The following is a 23364-nucleotide window of genomic DNA, read 5'->3' as shown; positions in this document are numbered from 1 at the left end:
CTCCGAGGAGCCTTGCTTGACTGCACAGTCCACAATGGGTCCTCCCACTGCTCTCTCTGACCACGCCCCATCTTTCACCACAGACTGTGTAACCAGTTTTATATTGGAGTGTTTGTCTTTTCTAGGAGTTTCACAAAAGTCCCAGGATCATTAGATGACTTGGGCACTTGGTCTTGAATTTTAGCCCAATGGAAGGAATACTCTGATTGGTCAAGAACAGATCATGTGATCATCCTTGGCATGCCGATGCTGGGGATGAGGGGAAAGGAGAAGAGTCAGTCTCCCCAAGCACATGGACTGAGAGTGGAGTTGAGGTAGTTCCCCCAAAGGAAAACTGGGGGTGCCACCAAAAGAAGAGGGAATGGATGCTGAGGATGCAAAAACTCCAGATGCCCCCCATGAGAGTCTAATCCATTTGAAGCAGGAGCTACTTGAGGAGAACACCCCTGTTCTCCTCCTCCAGGAGTATGATCTGATTATAAGAGGAAACTTGCAGCAACTGACCCTGTACAAAAGCTTTTCCTAGGCCTGGTCCTTGGGATCCCAGCTTCCTCACCCCAGAGTATATTTAAATGAGGAACAAGGACTCCTTCTTGAGAAGCATCTGAAACAATTGAAGGGATGGAGTGGTTTCTAAACAAGACAGATCCTGGGCTGGAAGTTCGGATCTTCACTCCACCACATATCTCCTGGGTGATCCTGGGCAAATCCTCTCACCTCTCTGAGTCTCAACCTCCTAATCTACAATATCCCAGTAAAAAGACCCACTTTGCAGGTTTGCTCTGAGGATTCAATGAGTTTATACAGGTAGAGGACTCAGGACAATGACTAGTACAACATAACACTCAAGAGACGATGATGGTGATGATGGTGATGATGATGATAACGATGGTGATGGAGAAGAAGAAGACAATGACAGAGGAGAAAGAAGAGGGGATAATGATGATGTTGGGGCTGGACTCCAGTCTTCCAGAGACTCAGAGTTGGAAAGGAACTGGAAGGTCATCTGAGCCATTCAACTCCTATAATTCTCCTACACAAAGACCCTAAGAGATAGGATTTGACTTTGCCCAAGTTGGGAAAACTGGGGTTCAGAAGGAAGAAGAGCTTACCCAAGAAGCTCTTGGGAAGAGACGGGCAAGAAACCCAAGTCAGTTAACTCTGGGTTCTCTACCAAGAGCTTGCTACCACCCAGCAGACTGAGGAATTCTTTCAGTCTAGCAGAGTATATGCAGTACCTCCACACAAACACACCCATGAATTTGTAAATTTGCCTCCGTGTATCGGCAGAGGGGCCATTGAATTATAGGACCCTCATCTCTTTGGGCTTTTTTCCACCCTCTGTTAGCACCAGACAAAAGAAAAGATTCTATTTAAAAAGAAAACACACGCACACAAATTATAAAAGCCACCCATATTTCAAAAGCAATTTCACATCTGCACTGAAATTCCTCAACTTACAAATATTCGCAGATAAGAACAAAGCCATGCACTAAAGAAAAAGTGGGCCAACTCTGCTGCTCCCCACAGATGGTGTGAAGCAGTCATGCACATCTACTGTAGTCTTGGCCATCGCGTTATTCATTAGTGTTGGCCCATGAGCTGTTTAAAGAAGTGTCTTCTTACCATGAAAAGAAGAAAGTCAAAGTAAAAACATCTTTGGATACATTTCTGAAGAGTTGAAAAGAACCAAGTAGAGCTACAATCAATGCCAGCACATCACTGGTTCTTTCTTAAAACTCAAGTTTACACAGACACATACACTGCAGAGGCTTATATATAATGTCTCTTTGGGCTTAGAAAGAAATGGACCTAAACACCACCTTTTGGACATGTGTTTGTACATGGACACCTTCTGAATTTCTATCAGCAGCAATAACACTGAGCATTGCCTTATTTTAACCAGACAGTTAATGGTGTTGTCCAGAGATGACCAAACTTGACATCTTGCTATGGCAGACACTGTTGGTTGCCTGTGTAGCAGCCATTCCCCACCACTTTCTTCCTTCCTAGCGAAGTCTCTCTAATAATAGAAGTTGGAAATGGCAGATATTTTCTTAGATTCCCTCAAATATATAGTACTAACCAATGAAATGTAAGAAGAAATCTCTAAGGAACACCTTGATAAAAAGAAATGGATGCAGGAGGAGAGGGCTTGTGCTTCCTGCTTTGGATGTTACCCCATGAAGGTGTGATGCCTGGAGCTGCCACAGCCATTTTGTAACCATGAAGTAACAAACCTAAAGACAAAAAGCAACAGGGTAAGGATGGCAGAGCTAAAGGATAGAAAGATGCTGGCTTCTTGATGACAAGGTTAAACTGTGAACCATAATCCCAGGATGTTTTTGCCCGAGCTGGAGTAGAACTCCCATCTTCAGACTTGTTGCTGTACCCTGCTGACTTCAAAAACCAGAACTAATATTTATTGAGCATTTACTAAGTACCAGGCCCTCTTTTAAAGCACTTCACATGTGTTACATTTAAACCTCACAACAATCCTATGAGATAGGTCCTATCATTAACCCCCTTCTCCAGAAAAGGAAACCGAGGCTCAGAGCTTTTAAGCATCTTGCTTAAAACCACATAGCCAGCATGTGACAGAGCCAGGACTTGAACTCTGGAGCTCAAGCCTGTAACCACTTTGCTTTACTATCTCACCCTCCTATTCCTTCTCCCTACCCTAACCCCTAGTAGACTGACATATCATTCAAATGTTTTCAGTGGGTGTATCTAAACTGTCTTCTGTCTTGCTATGTCCCCCATAATGCCTTGTATACACTTGGGAGTCCAGATGCTTGAGCTACTAACTGCCTGAGAAATCCAAGAAGTCTTCCTGGAAGAGATTTTTTGAGTAGAGTGTTTATAAAGATAAGTTGGAATTTGCCAAAAAAATGGAATGGAGAGGGAGGGTGTACTAGCCGGAGTTCATAGTTACAAGTACAGATGCTGACTTTGACTCTAGTAAATAGGAAAAGAATTTATGAAAAAGGATGCTGGGAGCTCACAGAACTACTGGGCTGAATGAAGAACGACATTCTAAGCAACACTGCCAAGAGAATTGCCCTAAATCATGTCACAGTACTAGTCTAATGAAGACCTCAAAACCACAACCCCCCTGCCAGCACCACAGCTCCACCACTAGCCCAGAGTGGGTTCTGCAGGTTCCTTCTACTCTGGGGAATAATTCCTGATCTCAAGGCCAGGCCAAGTGCATCTGACTGGCAGAGCCTGGGTCACGTGCCAAGACCTAGCTGCAACGGACGGTGGGAAATGAGGTGCTGGCATTCTCAACTCCTACTCTGGAAAATGGGCTCTGCACCCACCAAGACTCATAGGAAGGGCATTCAGAAGCTGGATGGCCCAAGACAATGACAAGTTGTCAAGTGTCCACAGCAGGGGGCATCTAAGGCAAAGGGAACAAATCTTGCAAAGGCACGGAAAGCATGTGCTTATCTTGGCTCAGAGCAATGAGATGGTCACTGCGCTCCTTAGGGTATATATTTAGTGCTGAATTATGCCTCCTGAGTTGCTGTTTGGACAGCTTGCCTTTGCATTTCAATGCCTTCCGTCTGCAAGGGCAGACTCTGTTCTTGACAGATCTCAGAAGGCCTAGAGGGGTGCCAAGTGTTCCAGAAAGGTTCGACTGCTATGAGAAGAAGGAGGAGGTAACAGTGGTAGAAGGACAGAGCCACAGTGCAGGACCCTTTTGTCCATGGTCCAGCTGCCCAGGGAAGCAAGTTCACGAAGAATCCTGATGCATAAAAACTGCCCTTTCAGGGCTTCCCTGGCGGCGCAGTGGTTGAGAGTCCGCCTGCCGATGCAGGGGACACGGGTTCGTGCCCCGGTCCGCGAAGATCCCACATGCCGCGGAGCGGCTGGGCCCGTGAGCCACGGCCGCTGAGCCTGCGCGTCCGGAGCCTGTGCTCCGCAACGGGAGAGGCCACAGCAGTGAGAGGCCCGCGTACCGCAAAAAAACAAAAAATAAAAACAAACAAAAACAACAACAACTGCCCTTTCAGAAGACAGTGGAGCCCCGCAATTCTTAAAGGCCCAGCTGCTGCCTGCCGAGTCCTTTCACCCCAAAGCTTTCTCCACCTGCACAGAGCTCAGAGGGGTGAGGGCAACATCTTCTCTATCTCCTTCTCTCTCTCCCAGCCAGTGGGACAGCCTTCACCCTCTAAATATGGGCTAGAAATCCTGCTCCAGGCTCTGGTCCCAAGAAAGCCACAATAAACTAATGTCAGACAGTAGCAAGAACGTAGCCAGAGCCCGAGTTCTCTGTTGGAAAGGTGTGAGCCTTCTCTGGCCAGGGCAGTGACCCATCCTGTCTGCGCTTACTCTCCTGCCTGGGAGAGCAGCAGCTATGGGGACCTGTCCTCAGAGATATTGAGGAGACATATTCCAGACAGGGTCAGGGAAGGCGGAAGTGACAGGAGGATCTTGACCTTCTCCCCTACTCCCACTCACCCAAAGTGAGCCCTCGTCCAGGTGTCCTTTCTTTACTCCCGGAACGGCAGTCTGCACAGCAGCCCAAGGCAGACACCTGCAGTCACTCTCTGCCCCTCCCTCTCCCCTGGGCCCCAAATCCAAACAGCAGCTCCAGGACACCTCCCAGATCCAACACCTCTCTCCAGAACAAACCCAAAAGCTCCCTTAATGGGACCCTGGTCTCTAGTCTTACCCTCTCTAAATTATTGCCCCAGAGTGATGGGCAATGTGTCTACGGTCCCAGTAAAACACTCTTGCACAAGAAAGATGCTCCTTTGTTCACCTTAAGGCTGTGGTTCTCAGTCTAAGTCAGTTGTAACCCCCAGGCGACATTTGGCAATGTCTGAAGACTTTTTTGGTTGTCACAACGGGGGGTAGGGGGGATGATAATGGCATCTAGCAGGTAGAGACCAGAGATGCTGCTAAGCATTCTGCAATGCACAGAACAGCCCCCGCAGTGGAGAATTATCCCACCCCAAATGCCAGTGGGGCCCAGGATGAGAAACTTTGCATTAAGGTGAAGCTGCCCAACGCAGGTTCTGGTGGTCCCTTCTAGGCCTCCCAGGGACCACCACAAAGGCTTGCCCCACCATAGCTTCATTCATCTTTGACCTCTGGCCCTGAGTGTCCTGCCTGTGCTCTTTGCCATGACTTTCAGGCCTGGGAAGGACCACAGATGTCCCAGCCCCCAGCCCCCACTGCCTCAGCTCTAGAGGGCTCCCTGGCAGGCCTTAGAGTGCCTAGGCAGCCCTCCGAGCAGAACCAGGGAGACACAAGACACAGTGACCCTCTGACTATTCAGAGACTGGTTTTTCTCCAAAGAGACTGGAGAGGCGCCTTCACTGGTGCCAAGAGGGAGAGATGGGCAGGGGTCATTCTGCTTTGGAGGAAAAACTATGCCAAACAGCAACAAGGCCCCAATCACTCCTTCTGTCCCCCGAGGCCCCACGTCACACTTGCTGCCAGGAAGTTTAGCCAAGGTTGGGGCCCCAGATGGCTGGGGTTCAGTAGAGGGAGCTGGGACAAAGATAACCACCGCCAGGCTTCAACACCCTCCCGGCCATGGCTTCTCTTCAGGCCAAGCACCCCAGCCAAGTGGCCAAACCCTGGGCCTGTTTTCCTGCCTCCAGGCCTTTGTTCATACTGGGCCCTCCCCCTGGAAGGGGTTTCCCCCGCTAACTCTATACACTCAGGCCCTGCCTATTAGCTGCTGCCCAGTAAGCTTCCTTTATCCCATGGTTAGAACGGATCATAGCGTTTGGAAAGCAAATTTGCTGTTGGTTTCTAGTCCTGAAGTCCTCATACTTCATCCTTCCTAATGGACAGTGACTTTCCCAAGGGCAGGAGATCACCATTCCTCTCAAAACCCTCAGTGCCTGGCACAGGGCTGAGCCCCAGGGGATGGACAGCTAGTGCAATAAACAAGCCACCTCAGCCATGATCTCTCCTTCCTCTTTGCCTTCTCACAAGCTGTTCCCTCAGCCTGGAACATCCTTCCCACCACCCACCCCATAGCCATGTCCACACACGAGGCCATCACTCCAATCTGGCTTCACAGAGTCACCTCCTCCAGGAGACCCCTCCCATCCCCTGGCCCAGGTATGTGCCCTGCCATATGAACCAATAACAGCTGTCATCTTTTTTCATCGCCTTTGCCATGTTTTTGTAGATGCTCTCCTAACCAGCCTCTACTTAACCAACTCCCTGGATTAAGAGATGCTCTCCACCCCTTCCCTCTGTAAGATACACAGCTGATGTCCAGAGCAAGCTGCCAGGCCACAGTGCCCTTCATTTTAGGCTGTTTTCCTAACACTTATTCCCTTTCCCTTCATCCTTTCTGGCAGAGCCCACATGCCTTTATAGAGGTTAAAGATGCCAGTCACCTGCTTTCCTAGCCTCCTTTGCAGCTGGGACATAGGCAAGTGACCAATCCTGGCCAATGGGAGCAGAAATCTGCTGGGGGCTTCTGGGAAAAGTTTCCTCTCCCTCTTCTTTGCTGGTTGCAGTTGTGTCTGCATGAAACTACTGTTGGATGTGGGAGCCATTCTGCACCATGAGGGGAGATGTTACTAATCCTCTGAGGATGGCAGAAAGAAATCTCTGGAAAATACCTGTGACCTGAGGACACTGCTGGGCCACTGAGCAGCTCAGGGACTCCCCTGACTCTGGACCCCTTCCTATATGAGATAATAAATGTTTTTACTGTTTAAGCCAGTGGTTTTCACACTGTGGGTTGTACCCCTTAATAAGGCATGAGAGTATTTTAGTGGGTTTTTCTTTTAATGGGATAGAAAAGAATAGACTAGAAGACACTAGATAGCATCCCACAAAATCAAGGTAAGTAGTGTTTGTGAAAACGTGCTTCTGTTCATACTTTTTGCATGTGTATGTGTGGGTACACTGAGTGACAATGCAAAATGTATTTTTTACTATGTCCTGAAGGATTATTGAAAGAAAAACTTAAAAGCTAGTTTTAGTGAGAGACTCTGTTACTTGCAGCCAAATGCGTCTTATCTTGTTCAGCCACTCTTTAGCGTGCCTGTCGACTTTGGCTCACAACTTAAGTTGTTTGTTGAATTGGATGGAGGTGAGAAGAAAACTCCAAACAATTGGAGACAATAATCATAAAATTCTAGAAGGATTATATACCTGTATTAATTCATAATATCTTGCTTCTCATTAAAGAAAGTGGTTTATGAAGAAAAATATAGAACCCCACCCTGCAAACTCAGACCCCCAAGAAAAGACACTTTCCTACATCAAACTATTGGCAAATGAGCATATATGTATATATTTTTGGTTAAAACAAAATATTGATTGGTTAAAACAAAATGATATAGATATCATTTTTATAATTTCTTATGGTAATCAAGCTTTTTTTTTGTACATGCCCCAGCACAGTACCAAATACACAGGAATTTCTTAATAGATATTGTTTCAATGGATAAATAACTAAACAAATGAACAAACAAACTCGTTGCTTTGTTTTGTTAGCTCATTTGATCCCCACAGAAGCCTTGTGAGGAATTCCGGAATTCCCTGGTGGTCCAATGGTTAGGTCTCCATGCTTCCACTGCAGGAGGCATGGGTTCAATCTCTGGTCAGGGAACTAAGATCCCACAAGCCGTGCAGTGCAGCAAAAAAAAAGAAAAAAAAAAAAAAAGCTTTGTGGGATAGAGAGGGCTTATATATTTTTATCCTAACATTGGTGATGAATTAATTGATGTTCGCAAAAGTTAATTGCCTTAAGTCACACTGCTAGTACCGAGAGCCAAGCCAAGCCCCCAGAATTCTTAGCTCATGGGGTTACTCAGCTGCAAGAGGGTTACAATGTGAGGTCATCACATTACCAAAGAGCCTTCCACTTCCAGTTCTTTGATTTTGTGATTTATTCAGAATGCTGAAGAGAATTCTTCTGTTTTGTGAGTCCCGTTGGCATTTGGAAGGTTGTTGGTGAGGTTTTATTAGGGAATTGTTTTTTTATCTGGGAGCCTACAGCCAGAGGCCAACATTTGTTCCCCCCAAAGGGAGTGTTTCCAATTTTATAATAGCAGTTGATGGGAAAAGATTATTTTTGACAGAAATTCACTTTACAGCTGACTTTGTTGGGTCACATCTATTCAGGCAAGTAAAAGATTCCTGATCCTGAATAGCCAACCAGTTGGTATTAAAAGTTGTTATGTCTTTGGTTTAGCTTTGTCCTTCAACTTCCTTGAGCATCTACTTCTTTTTTTTTATTCTAGGACACGCATGGTAGCTTATAAAAGAAAACATATAATATAAAAATGAAGTCTTCGGGCTTCCCTGGTGGCGCAGTGGTTGAGAATCTGCCTGCCGGTGCAGGGGACACGGGTTCGAGCCCTGGTTTGGGAAGATCCCACATGCCGCGGAGCAACTACGCCCGTGCGCCACAATTGCTGAGCCTGCGCGTCTGGAGCCTGTGCTCCGCAACAGGAGAGGCCGCGGTAGTGAGAGGCCCGCGCACCGCGATGAAGAGTGGCCCCCACTTGCCGCAACTAGAGAAAGCCCTCGCACAGAAACGAAGACCCAACACAGCCAAAAATAAGTAAATAAAATTTAAAAAAAATAATAAAAATAAAAAAATAAAGTCTTCTTACCCGTGTGTGTATGCTCAAAAAATGTGGGAAGGAGTGGGCATGAGGGAACCTTCTAGGGTGCGGGGCAAGTTCTACATCTTGATCTGGGTAGTGGTTTCTCAGTGTACACATGAAAAGGCCATTAAGTCCTTTAAGACCTGTGTACTTTACTGTATATAAGATATACCTAAATAAAAAGTTTTTAAAAAATATGCCTGGCTTTAATTTTATAAAGGGCTAGAACATGGGGAATGGAACTAGCACCTTCTAGAGCAAACCAGTTCAAGTCTATAAACAATAACTAAGTGCTTACTATGTACAAGGCACAGTGCTAGACCCTGAATAAGACAGATTATAGTGATGGTACTAATTATAAATGGTCTTTGACACAAGATGGGTCCTCAAAAAACACTTGTGGAATAAATCACTGAGTTAATTAATTCATAGCTAGCACAGAGGAGTTAATTTAAATAGGAATAGAGATGTACTGTTCCCTGATACTGGAAGAAGGAAGATAAAAAGTGTATGAGTATACCGGCTATTCTCTGGTCCCAGGAGATGGTAAATCCACATGTAAATAGTTGGTCTTATTTCTGGAATATCAGCAGTCAGTCACTTCTGTGGAAAAGATTAACTTGGCACCCGCTATGTTCCACACATCAAGCCTCACAATGGGGACAGCAGTAAGCAAGCTGTTCACTGCAGGAGGCGAAGAGAGAGAAATCTGAGGTGGGTCCTGTAGGGCATGAGGAAGTTATTGGATACTTCACCATGGAAGGGTGAGAGAGAGCAGAAACAAGAACTCAGAGGGCTAAGCGGGACGCGAAAAGGGCCAGACAACAGGTGTAGATTCCTCTTTTGAAAAGTTTGTACGAGAAGCAGAAGGAGATTAGACAGTACCTGGAAAGGGACAATGAAACAAAGATTGTTTTATAATATAGCAGACTTGATTATGTATGTAGACTAGGGAGAAAGAGAAAAGAAAAGAAAGGGGTTCAAGATATTGAGGAGAAGTGAAGCGATGGCTGCTGAATTAAAGTGTTGGATAAAATGGGAGAAGAAAGGAGGGAAGAGCCTTTTGGCAAGGCTTCTGTCACCTCTCAGCGATTGCAACAGACTCTTCATTGGTCTCCCTGTTCCTACCCTCATTCCTCCTGTCCCTGCTTCTGAAGAAGCTGTGGCAATCTTCCTGAAATATAAATCCAATCATGCAACACTCCTGTTTAAAACGTCCAAAACCTTCTTACTCCATGTTGTATAAAATCCAAACTCCTTGCCATGAGCCCTGTGTTGTATGGCCCCAGCCTCCTGGTCTAAGCTCTTCTCTCCATTTCCTCCTTCCCTCGCTGTGAGCCACCACACTGACCTACCCTCAGCTCCTGACATGGGCCCGTTGCCTTTCTGCCTCAAGACCTCGGCACATGCCAGTCCCTCATTCTTAAAAGCTCCTCCGCCCCACTCATCATATGGCTACCTCATTCTTATCTTTTGGGCCTTAGGATTCTGGTCACCAATTCTGATGTGTGGGAGGGTTTCCATCAAACAATTCTCAGACACCAGCTAGATGTGGTACAATTCAACTTGATTCTGACAGTATCAACCTGGAGATAGCATCAGATCCCACAGGTTAAGGGCTCAGTCCTATAAAACTGCCCCTCTCCCCCCACCTCCACACACACACTTCAGATGTCAGTTGCAAGTCCAGGTTGTTACCTGTGCTTCTGACTCACTAGCTAAAGATCAGAGGTTCCCATGACCTGGAGTTTGATTACTCTGCTACAACAGCTCACTGAGAAGTATATTGCTTACTTACTGGATTACTGGTTTATCATAAATGGATAAAACTCAGGAACAGCCAGATGGAAGAGATGCACAGGGCAAGGTGTGGGGAAGAAGCATGGAGATTCTATGCCTTCTCCTATGCCCACAGCTCACCCCACATCTCCACATGTTCACCAGCCTGGGAGATCTCCAAACCCTGTCCTTCTGGGTTTTTATGGAGGCTTCATTATGCAGGCATGATTGATTAAATCACTTGCCCTTGGTGATTGAACTCAATCTCCATCCTGTCTCCCCTTTCCGGGAGGTGGGGTGAAGGATTGCAACTCAACGTTCCAACCCCACGGTTGGTTCCTCTGGTGGCCAGTGCCCATTCCTAGGTGACTTAGGGGCATTCCAAAAGCCACCTCATTAACATAACAAAAGATACCTTTATTGTACTTATGACTTAGGAAATTCTAAGAGTTTTAGGAGTTCTGTGCCAAGCATGTGGTCGAATGCCAAATACATATTTCTTATTATAAATAACAACACCACAGGCCTCAACTAAAATGTTATCTTCTCAGCAATGACTTCCATAACTATCCATTGTAAGGTAAGCTTCTTAAGCTCTCCTTGGTAGGACATAGTAAGTAGAGGCAGGATACATGTTCTACTGTGACAACAACCAAAAAATGGATAACTTATAAAAATCATATCTTAAAGACATTGTAGAACTGTGGAAGCAAAGAGGACTAGATGAGCTAAGTTCTCAATCAGGAAGAGCCCTTTCTAGTGATTGAGGTGGCCAGCCTTTTTCTTACCTGGGGATATTTACAAACATGGGCACTGGTTATGGATCAGGTTTTCCATAGGCAAAGAGAAATGAAAAAGAACAGTGAAATGGTAGACTTGAATTCTACTAAAACAATCATTACACTAAAAGTAAATAGACTAGGGCTTCCCTGGTGGCGCAGTGGTTGGGAGTCCGCCTGCCGACGCGGGGGACACGGGTTCGTGCCTCGGTCTGGGAGGATCCCACGTGCCGTGGAGCGGCTGGGCCTGTGAGCCATGGCAGCTGGGCCTGTGTGTCCAGAGCCTGTGCTCCGCAATGGGAGAGGCCACAACAGTGAGAGGCCCGCATATCACACACACACACACACAAAGTAAATAGACTAGAAGAAGCACTTCTGGAATGGTGGAGTAAGGGCCTCCAAAAATCTGCTACACTGTGAAAGCAATAAGAACACTGGCAAATATTGTCAAAACTAACATTTTCAGAACACTGGAAATTAACCAAAGGCTTGCAACAGTCCAAGGAGATGATCTTTAAAGCAGAAAGAGAGAAATGACACACCCTGTACAAGGAACCCTCAATGAGGTTAACAGCTGAGTTATCAGAATCCATGGAACCAGAGGACATGTGATATGGGATAATATATGTAAAGTGCTTAAAGGGAAAAAAACTGACTGACAAACCAAGAATTCTATATCCAGCACAACTGTCCTTTAAAAATGAGGGACAAATTAAGGCATTCCCATATAAACAAAAGTGGAAGGAATTTGTTACTACCAGGGCTTCCCTGCAAGAAGTGTCAAAGTGCGTTCTTCAGGTTGAAATGAAAGGGCACTAGACAGTAACTCTACGCTGTAAAAAAAGATCTACAGTAAAGATAAATACAATAACAAATATAAAAGCCAGTATTATTATATTTTTATTTGTAATTCCACTATTTATTTCCTACAGGATTTAAAAAATAAATGAATAAAAAAAATTATAAATCTATGTTACTGGAAATACAATGTATAAAGATGTAATTTATGACAACAACATAAAGTGTGGGAATAGTGGAGAATGCTACTAGAGATAATAAAGGAATTCAGCAAAGTTGCAGGGTACAAGATCAACATGCAAAAATCAGTCATATTTCTATACACTTTCAGTATACAATGTGGAATGGGAAGTAAGAAAACAATTCCATTTAAAACAGCATCTAAAAGAATAAAATATCTAAGAATAAATCTAATCTAAGGGGTGAAAGTCTTGTACACTGAAAACACAAAATATTGTTGAAAGAAATTAAAGAAGACCTAATAAGTAGAAAAACAACCCACATTTATAGGTGGGAAGACAGAGTATTGTTATGATGACACTACTACCCAAAGTGATCTACAGAGTGAACACAATCCCTAACAAAATCCTGATGCCCTTTTTTTTTTCAGGAATGGAAAAGCCAATCTTCAAATTCATATGAAGTTGCAAGAACCCTGAATAGCCAAAATCATTTTTAAAAAGAACAAAGTCAGAAGACTCACACTCCTGATTTCAAACCCTATTACAAAGCTACAGTAATCAAAACAATGCAGTATTGGTATAAAGATAGAGTTATAGACCAAAGTACTAGAATAAATATCCCAGAAATAAACCCAGACATCTGTGGTCAATTGATTTTTTGACAAGGGTACCAAGTCCATCCAAAGGGAAAGAACTGTCTCTTCAACAAGTGGTACTGTGCCAACTGAAATTTCACATGCAAAAAAATAAAGTTGGACCCCTACCTCACACCATACAAAAATTAACTCAAAATAGATCAGAGACCTAAATGTAAGATCTAAAACCACAAAACTCTTAAAAGAAAGTATAGAAATAAATCTTCATGACTTTGGATTTGGCAATGGACTTTGATATGATACCAAAAGCATGAGAAACAAAAGAAAAACTAGATAAATTAGACTTCACCAAAATTAAAAATATTTGTGCCCCAAAGACATTATTATAAGAAAATGAAAAGACAACCTACAGAATAGGAGAAAATATTTGCAAATCATATATCTGATAAGGGTTTAATATTCAGAACATATAATGAACTCCTACAACCCAACAAAGACAAACAACCCAATTAAAAATGAGCAAAGGACTTGAATAGACATTCCTCCAAAGAAGATATACAAATGGCCAATAAGCACATGACAAGACACTCACTGCTGTTATTCATTAGAGTAATGCAAACCAAAATCACAATGAGATACAACTTCACACCTGTTAGGATGGCTATAAGCATTTTTTTTAAGTGTTGGCAAGGATGTGGAGAAATTCGAATCTGCATACATTTTTGATGGGAATGTAAAATGGTGTAGCCACTATGGAAAACAGTTTGATGGTTCTTCAAAAAGCTAAACATAGAATTACTGTATGACTTGTTAATTCCACACCTAGGTGTATACGTAAAAAAATTAAAAACAGGGACTCAAACTTCTATGTCAATGTTCATAGCAGCATTATTCACCATAGCCAAAAGTTGGAAACAACCCAAGTATCTATCCACAGATGAAAAGATAAACAAAATGTGGTACAAATATACAATGAAATAGTATTCAGCCATAAAAAAGAATGAAATCCTGATCCATGCTACAACATGGATGAACCTTGCAAACATTATGCTAAGTTAAATAAGCCAGACACAAAAGGACAAATATCATATGATTCCATTTATGTGAGGTATCTAGAATAAGCAAATTCATAGAGACAGAAAGTAGAATAGAGTTTACCAGGGAGGAAGAGAGGGGAATATAGGGAGTCATGGCATAATGGTTACAAAGTTTCTGTTTGGGGTGATGAAAAGGTTTTTGTAATAAGTATGAGTGATTTTTGCACAACATTGGCAATGTAATCAAAGCCACTGAACCATACACTTAAAAATGGCTAAAATGGCAACTTTTATGTGATATATTTTTACCACAGTAAAAATATTTCAAAAACAAAAGTAAATGGACAAAATACTCCAATTAATAAACAAAGGTTGTTAAGACTGGACTTTCTAAGAGAACCAACTATGTGCTGTTTTCAAGATACACTTTATTTTTTGTTTGTTTGTTTGTTTTGGCTGTGTTGGGTATTCGTTGCTGTACACGGGCTTTCTCTCTAATTGTGGTGAGCAGGGGCTACTCTTTGTTGCGGTGTGCAGGCCTCTCACTGAGGTGGCTTCTCTTACTGTGGAGCACAGGCTCTAGGCGCGTGGGCTTCAGAGTTGCAGCACGTGGGCTCAGTAATTGTGGTGCGTGGGCTCTAGGCGCGTGGGCTTCAGTAGTTGTGGCACACGGGCTCAGTAGTTGTGGCTTGTGGGCTCCAGAGTGCAGGCTCCGTGGTTGTGGCGCACGGGCTTAGTTGCTCCGCGGCATGTGGGATCTTCCCAGACCAGGGATTGAACCCGCGTCCCCTGCAATGGCAGGCAGATTCTTTTTTTTTTTTTTAACGTCTTTATTGGAGTATAATTGCTTTGCAATGTTGTATTAGTTTCTGCTGTATAACAAAGTGAATCAGCTATGTGTATACATATATCCCCATACCCCCTCCCTCTTGCATCTCCCTCCCACCCTCCCTTTCCCACCCCTCTAGGTGGTCACAAAGCACCGAGCTGATCTCCCTGTGCTATGCAGCTGCTTCCTACTAGCTATCTATTTTACGTTTGGTAGTGTATATATGTCAATCCTACTCTCTCAGTTCGTCCCAGCTTACCCTTCCCTCTCCCCGTGTCCTCAAGTCCAGAAAGAGAAAAACAAATACCATATGCTAATGCATACCTATGGAATCTAAAAAAAAGAAAAAAAAATGGTTCTGATGAACCTAGGGGCAGGACAGGAATAAAGTCGTAAATGTAGAGAATGGACTTGAGGACATGGGCAGGCAGATTCTTAACCACTGTGCCACCAGGGAAGTCCCAAGATACACTTTAAATAATAAAAATAGATTGAAAGTAAATGGATGGGAAAAGATACATCATGAAAACACTAACAAAAAATGTTGTGTAACTATACAAATATGTGAATATATAGCCAAAGTAACTGTAACTAGAAAGTAAAACTTAAAGATACAGAGGAACATTTCATGACAATAAAAGGGTCAATTAAACAGAAAGATGAAGCAATCCTAAATTTGTGTGCACTTAATAATATAGCTTCAGAATATATGTAGAAAAGTAGACTGAAAAAAGTAAAAAGAGAAAAAAAGTAGAAAAAATAGACAAATCTGCAAGTATAGATGGCGATTTTGACACATTTCTCTGAATAACTGGTATAATAAGTAGACAAAGTCAATTAGGATACAAGGGATTTAAACAACAGTATTAACCAACTTGACCTATACTGAACACTACACTCAATGACTGCAGATTACATATAAGTGCACATGGAATACAAAATAAGCACTAAAAAAAAGTCTCAACTAATATCAGAGGAGTAAAATTATACAGAATATGTCCTCTGACAATGGTGGAATTAAACCAGCAATCAAAACAGAAAGATAACTAAAGTATTCCCACTCTCCCTCCTCCACCACCTAGTCATTCTCCATCTAGCTCCAGTCATAACATTTATTACAGCATGATTTTTAAAACATGTTTCATTTTTTCCCTTCTCCCCACCTAGACAGTAAGCTCATAAGAGAAAGACCTCATCTACTTGTTTACTGTGGTATCCCCCAGTGCATAAAACACTGTCTGACTCAAGATAGACTTTCAATAAGTAATTGTTGAATGAATTTAAAGCACTGATGAAGGTGTTAATCTTAAAAAGTCCTGGATGTATTGTCCTCTGATACTGGAATAAGGAAGATGAAGATGTGGGAGCATTTTGATCAGGACATTTTTGGTTAGTAGTAAAAGAAACCCAGCTTAAACTGACTTAAGCAGAAAAGGAAGCTTTTGGTTCCCTTAACTAAAAAGACCAGTGGTAGTGTTACCTTCAGGAGTAGCTGGATCTAGGGGCTCAATGATGACATTTGTTTCATCTCTCTTCCTTTCTCTATCCCTTAGAGCCATTTTGACTTCAATCTCAGGTAGGACTTCTCCTCATGGTGAAAAGATACCCATGAGTAACTCCCAACCTTTATCCTCCTAGCTTAGTCATCCCAGCAGAATGTAAACTTCTCAGTCTGAATCATTCCAACGAAACTCTGAAGTGATTTCTCATTGGACATTCTTTGGTCCTATCTATATCTATTCAAAACCCAATTACGGGCTTCCCTGGTGGCGCAGTGGTTGGGAGTCCGCCTGCCGATGCAGGGGACACGGGTTCGGGCCCCGGTCCGGGAGGATCCCACATGCCACGGAGCGGCTGGGCCCGTGAGCCATGGCCGCTGAGCCTGCGCGTCTGGAGCCTGTGCTCCGCAACGGGAGAGGCCACAACAGTGAGAGGCCCGCGTACCGCAAAAAAAACAAAAAAACAAAAAAACAATTACCAGGGCCTGGCAGATCGATGCTACTTATTGGATGCCTAAATTCAAAGGGTGGGGTTAGTCCCATCCAAACTAGACAGACTGAGATGCTGTCACCAGAAGAAAGGGGCACGTATGCTGTGCAGGCAAAACCTATAAAGACCCTCTCTGGGGCAGATGTAACAAATTTATGGATAAAAAATGGAAAGTTGTGAAACATCTCCCCTAATAGCCTCAATGGGCCACTGCGAAGGAGATGGTGAAGGTATGGATGAATCTGTGAAGGGTGTGGGAGATTGAGCTGAACAAAAACAAGACAAAGATTTACAAGCTACAGTAGGCATGGCAATGATGGTACCAGTCTTCACAGTTGTACAGTTCTACTTTCAAGTCACCTGGGGATTAGAGTGGAGAAAGTTGAGAGTAGTACTGTCCCAGAGCTGGGGGTTTGCTTGGTGGGTTGCATGGAGGGGCAGAGGTACAAAGGATTGAAGATTCTGGAGGGGCAACAAATCAAATAACCAGTCATGAGATCGGACAGAGCGGTGACAGGAGAGGAGCAACAGATGAAGAGAGCATGAAGAGACCTGGGAGGCTCAGTGGGGCACAGAGCAGGCATGAAGTGTGGAGGAGCACCTCCACTTTTTTTCTGGAGAACCTCCTGCCCACCCCCCACCCCCATGTTTAGCCATGTGCATAATGAGTTGTGTATCACAACCAGACTCCATGTTGGGCACATGACAAAGCCTGAAGATCATTGTATTTTATTCTCCCACCACAGTGACTGGATCAGGGTGAACACATGACCCAAACTAGGCCAATAAGAGCCATCCCTAGGAATTTTCCTATTAGTCTGTTAAGAAATAAGCTTTCCCTTTCTGCCAGGATAGTTATTCAGACGTAATATAAGTCTGCAGTTGCTAGAGGCCTACTCTGCAACATCAGGGGCAAACCTCTTTGAGAACAAAGTCTGTAAAGAGTGAAATGAGCTGAAAGAAAGAAAAAAAGAAATGCTGGATCATACCTTTGGTCATCTGGACTCAGCCATTTCTGGAGTTCCAGATCTATCCTTAGACTTTTCAGTTAAACCAGAGACTTCCTCTTCCAGGTATGATGAAGTAGACCACAGCAGATCTGCGCTCCCTCTGAGAACTGGAAAAGTTGGGGGAAAATATCTATTTTTAAAGACTACTTAGGAAGATGGCGGAAGAGTAAGACGCGGAGATCACCTTCCTCCCCACAGATACATCAGAAATTCATCTACACGTGGAACAACTCCTACAGAACACCTACTGAACGCCGACAGAAGACCTCAGACCCCCTAAAAGGCAAGAAACTCCCCACATACCTGGGTAGGGCAAAAGAAAAAAAGAATAAACAGAGACAATAGGATAGGGACGGGACCTGCACCAGTGGGAGGGAGCCGTGAAGGAGGGAAGGTTTCTACACACTGCAAGCCCCTTCGCGGGCGGAGACTGCAGGTGGCGGAGGGGGAAAGCTTCGGAGTAGCGGAGGAGAGCACAGCAACAGGGGTGTGGAGGGCAAAGCGGAGAGATTCCGGCACAGAGGATCGGTGCCCTCAGGCACACACCAGCCCGAGAGGCTTCTCTGCTCGGCCGCCGTGGCGGGCGGGGCTGGGAGCTGAGGCTTGGGTATCGGCTTTCAGTCGGAGCGCAGGGAGAGGACTGGGGCTGGCGGCAGGAAGAGAGCCTGAAGGGGTTAGAGCACCACGGCTAGCCCGGAGGGAGTCCGGGGAAAGGGTCTGGAGTTGCTGAAGAGGCAAGAGTCTTTTTTCACTTTCACTTTCGTTTCCTGGTGTGCGAGGAGAGGGCATTAAAAGGGCTGCTTAGGGAAGCGCCGGAGACAGGCGCGAGCCGCGGGTAAGGCGTGGACCTCGGAGACGGGCGTGGGCCACCGCCGCCGCCCGCCGCCGCCGCGGCCCGCCGCCGCCCACCGCCCGACGCCCCGCCCGCCGCCGCGGCGGCCCGCCCGCCGCCGCCCGCCGCGGCCCGCCGCCGCCGCCGCCGCCGCCGCCGCGGCCCGCCGCCGCCGCCGCCGCCGCGGCCCGCCGCCGCTGCCGCCGCCGCCGCCGCCGCGGCCCGCCGCCGCCGCCGCCGCCGCCGCCGCGGCCCGCCGCCGCCGCCGCCGCCGCCGCCCCCGCGGCCCGCCGCCCGCCGCCGCCGCCACCGCCGCCGCCCCCGCGGCCCGCCACCGCCGCTGCCTGCCGCCGCCCGCCGCCGCCGCAGCCGCGGGGCCTGTGTGCGAGCGCGGGTCACTGTCCGCCCCGCCTTCCGGGGGACCTGTGCACCCCGCCACTGCCGGGGTCCCGAGACCCGTGGACGGCTTTCCCGGGAAAGCGCACGGAGCGCCACGGGCTGCTGCAACGTCACGCCGGCCTCTGCCGCCGCAGGCCCGCCCCACACTGCGCGCCCCTCCCTCCCCTCTGCATGAGTGAGCCAGAGCCCCCGAATCAGCGGCTCCTTTAAACCCGTCCTGTCTGAGCGAAGAACGGACGCCCTCCGGCGACCTACGCACAGAGGCGGGGCCAGGTCCAAGGCTGATACCCGGGAGCTGTGAGAGCAGAGTCAGGGAAATCCCTCTGTGCAGCCTCGGAGGCAGCGGATTAAAGCTCCACGGTCCATTTGATGTGCCCTGCGTCTGTGGAGTGCATGAATGGACAGCGAATCATCCCAAATTGAGGAAGTGGACTTTGAGGACAAGATTTAAGACTTTCCCCCCTTTTCCTCTTTTTACAACGAATTATTCCAAAGTAAGGAGGTGGACTTAGAGAGCAAGATTTCAGACTTCTTGCCCTTTTCCTCTTTTTACAACGAATTATCCCAAATTGAGGAGGTGGGCTGGGAGAGCAAGATTTTTGATTTTTCCCCCTGCTCTCTTTTTGTGAATGTGTATGTGTAATCTTCTGTGTAAGATTCTCTCTGTATAGCTTTGCTTCCACCATATGTCCCAGGGTTCTATCGGTCCGTTTTTTTTTTTTTTTTTTTTTTTTTTTTTTCAATAAATACTTTCTAATTTTAATAACGCTACTATATTTCATACTTTACTCTATTTTACTTTACCTGCTCTTTCTTTTGTTCCTACCTTCCCTTCCTCCCTCCCTCCCTCCGCTCTTCCTTTCCTTCTTTCTTTTTCTTTCCTCCCTCCCTCCCACCCTTCTTCTTTCCACTTTCTTTTTCTTTCCTTCCTCCCTCCCTCCCTCCTGTCTTTCTTTCTTTCTTTCCTTCCTCCCTCCCTCCTCCCTTCTTCCATTCACTCTTCCTTTTGCTTTCATTGCCCCCTCCCTCCCTCCTTTCTTTCCTTCTTTCTTTCCATCCTTCCTCACTCCCTCCCTCCTTTCTTTCTTTCTTCCTTCCTTCCTTCCTTTCTTCCCTTCTTCCTTTCTTTCCCTCTCTCTTTCTTTCTTCTACTAATTCTTTCTTTCTGCTTTTTCTCCCTGTTATTCTGAGCTGGGTGGATGAAAGGCTCTTGGTGCTGCAGCCAGGAGCCAGTGCTGTGCCTCTGAAGTGGGAGAGCCAACTTCAGGACACGGGTCCACAAGAGACCTCCCAGCTCCACATAATATCAAGCAGCGAAAATCTCCCAGAGATCTCCATCCCAACACCAGCACCCAGCTTCAGTCAACGACCAGCAAGCTACAGTGCTGGTCACCCTATGCCAAGCAACTAGCAAGGCAGGAACACAACCCCACCCATTAGCAGAGAAGCTACCTAAAAACATAATAAGGCCATAGGCACCCCAAAACACACCACCAGACGTGGACCTGTCCACCAGAAAGACAAGATCGAGCCTCAACCACCAGAACACAGGCATTACTCCCCCCCACCAGGAAGCCTATACAACCTACTGAAACAACCTTAGCCACTGGGGTCAGACACGAAAAACAACGGGAACTACGAATCTGCAGCCTGCAAAAAGGAGACCCCAAACACAGTAACATAAACAAAATGAGAAGACAGAAAAACACACAGCAGGTGAAGGAGCAAGATAAAAACCTACCAGACCTAACAAATGAAGAGGTAATAGGCAGTCTACCTGAAAAAGAATTCAGAATAATGATGGTAAAGATGATCCAAAATCTTGGAAATAGAATAGACAAAATGCAAGAAACAGTTAACAAGGACCTAGAAGAACTAAAGATGAATCAGGCATCGATTAAAAACACAATACATGAAATAAAAAATACTCTAGATGGGATCAATAGCAGAATAACTGAGGCAGAAGAACGGATAAGTGAGGTGGAAGATAAAATAGTGGAAATAACTGATGCAGAGCAAAATAAAGAAAAAAGAATGAAAAGAACAGAGGACAGTCTCAGAGACCTCTGGGACAACATTAAACGCACCAACATTCGAATTATAGGGGTTCCAGAAGAAGAAGAGAAAAAGAAAGGGACTGAGAAAATATTTGAAGAGATTATAGTTGAAAACTTCCCCAATATGGGAAAGGAAATCGTTAATCAAGTCCAGGAGGCACAGAGAGTCCCATACAGAATAAATCCAAGGAGAAATACACCAAGACACATATTAATCAAACTGTCAAAAATTAAACACAAAGAAATCATATTAAAAGCAGCAAGGGAAAAACAACAAATAACACACAAGGGAATCCCCATCAGGTTAACAGCTGATCTCTCAGCAGAAACTCTACAAGCCAGAAGGGAGTGGCAGGACATAATTAAAGTGATGAAGGAGAGAAACCTACAGCCAAGATTACTCTACCCAGCAAGGATCTCATTCAGATTTGATGGAGAAATTAAAACCTTTACAGACAAGCAAAAGCTGAGAGAGTTCAGCACCACCAAACCAGCTTTACAACAAATGCTAAAGGAACTTCTCTAGGCAAGAAAGACAACAGAAGGAATATACCTACAATAACGAACCCAAAGCAATTAAGGAAATGGGAATAGGAACATACATATCAATAATTACCTTAAATGTAAATGGACTAAATGCTCCCACCAAAAGACACAGAGTGGCTGAATGGATACAAAAACAAGACCCATATATATGCTGTCTACAAGAGACCCACTTCAGACCTAGAGACACATACAGATTGAAAGTAAGGGGATGGAAAAAGATATTCCATGCAAATGGAAATCAAAAGAAAGCTGGAGTAGCAATTCTTATATCAGACAAAATAGACTTTAAACTAAAGACTATTAGAAGAGACAAGGAAGGACACTACATAATGATCAAGGGATCAATCCAAGAAGAAGATATAACAATTGTAAATATTTATGCACCCAACATAGGAGCACCTCAATACATAAGGCAAATACTAACAGCCATAAAAGGGGAAATCGACAGTAACACAATCATAGTAGGGGACTTTAACACCCCACTTTCACCAATGGACAGATCATCCAAAATGAAAATAAATAAGGAAACACAAGCTTTAAATGATACATTAAACAAGATGGACTTAGTTGATATTTATAGGACATTTCATCCAAAAACAACAGAATACACATTTTTCTCAAGTGCTCATGGAACATTCTCCAGGATAGATCATATCTTGGGTCACAAATCAAGCCTTGGTAAATTTAAGAAAATTGAAATTGTATCAAGTATCTTTTCCGACCACAATGCTATGAGATTAGACATCAATTACAGGAAAAGATCTGTAAAAAATACAAACACATGGAGGCTAAACAATACACTACTCAATAACGAAGTGATCACTGAAGAAATCAGAGAGGAAATTAAAAAATACCTAGAAACAAATGACAATGGAGACACGACAACCCAAAACCTATGGGATGCAGCAAAAGCAGTTCTAAGGGGGAAGTTTATAGCAATACAATCCCACCTTAAGAAACAGGAAACATTTCGAGTAAACAACCTGACCCTGCACCTAAAGCAATTAGAGAAAGAAGAACAAAAAACCCCCAAAGCTAGCAGAAGGAAAGAAATCATAAAGATCAGATCAGAAATAAATGAAAAAGAAATGAAGGAAACGATAGCAAAGATCAACCAAACTAAAAGCTGGTTCTTTGAGAAGATAAACAAAATTGACAAACCATTAGCCAGACTCATCAAGAAAAGAAGGGAGAAGACTCAAATCAATAGAATTAGAAATGAAAAAGGAGAAGTAACAACTGACACTGCAGAAATACAAAAGATCATGAGAGATTACTACAAGCAACTCTATGCCAATAAAATGGACAACCTGGAAGAAATGGACAAATTCTTAGAAATGCACAACCTGCCAAGACTGACTCAGGAAGAAATAGAAAATATGAATAGACCAATCACAAGCACTGAAATTGAAACTGTGATAAAAAATCTTCCATCAAACAAAAGCCCAGGACCAGATGGCTTCACAGGCGAATTCTATCAAACATTTAGAGAAGAGCTAACACCCATCCTTCTCAAACTCTTCCAAACAATTTCAGAGGAAGGAACACTCCCAAACTCATTCTACGAGGCCACCATCACCTTGATACCAAAACCAGGCAAGGATGTCACAAAGAAAGAAAACTACAGGCCAATATCACTGATGAACATAGATGCAAAAATCCTCAACAAAATACTAGCAAACAGAATCCAACAGCACATTAAAAGGATCATACACCATGATCAAGTGGGGTTTATCCCAGGAATGCAGGATTCTTCAATATACGCAAATCAATCAATGTGATACACCATATTAACAAGTTGAAGGAGAAAAACCATATGATCATCTCAATAGATGCAGAGAAAGCTTTCGACAAAATTCAACACCCATTTATGATAAAAACCCTGCAGAAAGTAGGCATAGAGGGAACTTTCCTCAACATAATAAAGGCCA

The sequence above is a fragment of the Mesoplodon densirostris genome, chromosome 3 (genome assembly GCF_025265405.1).
Source record: "Mesoplodon densirostris isolate mMesDen1 chromosome 3, mMesDen1 primary haplotype, whole genome shotgun sequence".
In the NCBI taxonomy this organism is placed as follows: Eukaryota; Metazoa; Chordata; class Mammalia; order Artiodactyla; family Ziphiidae; genus Mesoplodon; species Mesoplodon densirostris.
The sequence above is the reverse complement of the archived record's forward strand: the minus strand, read 5'-3'. Positions refer to the sequence as shown.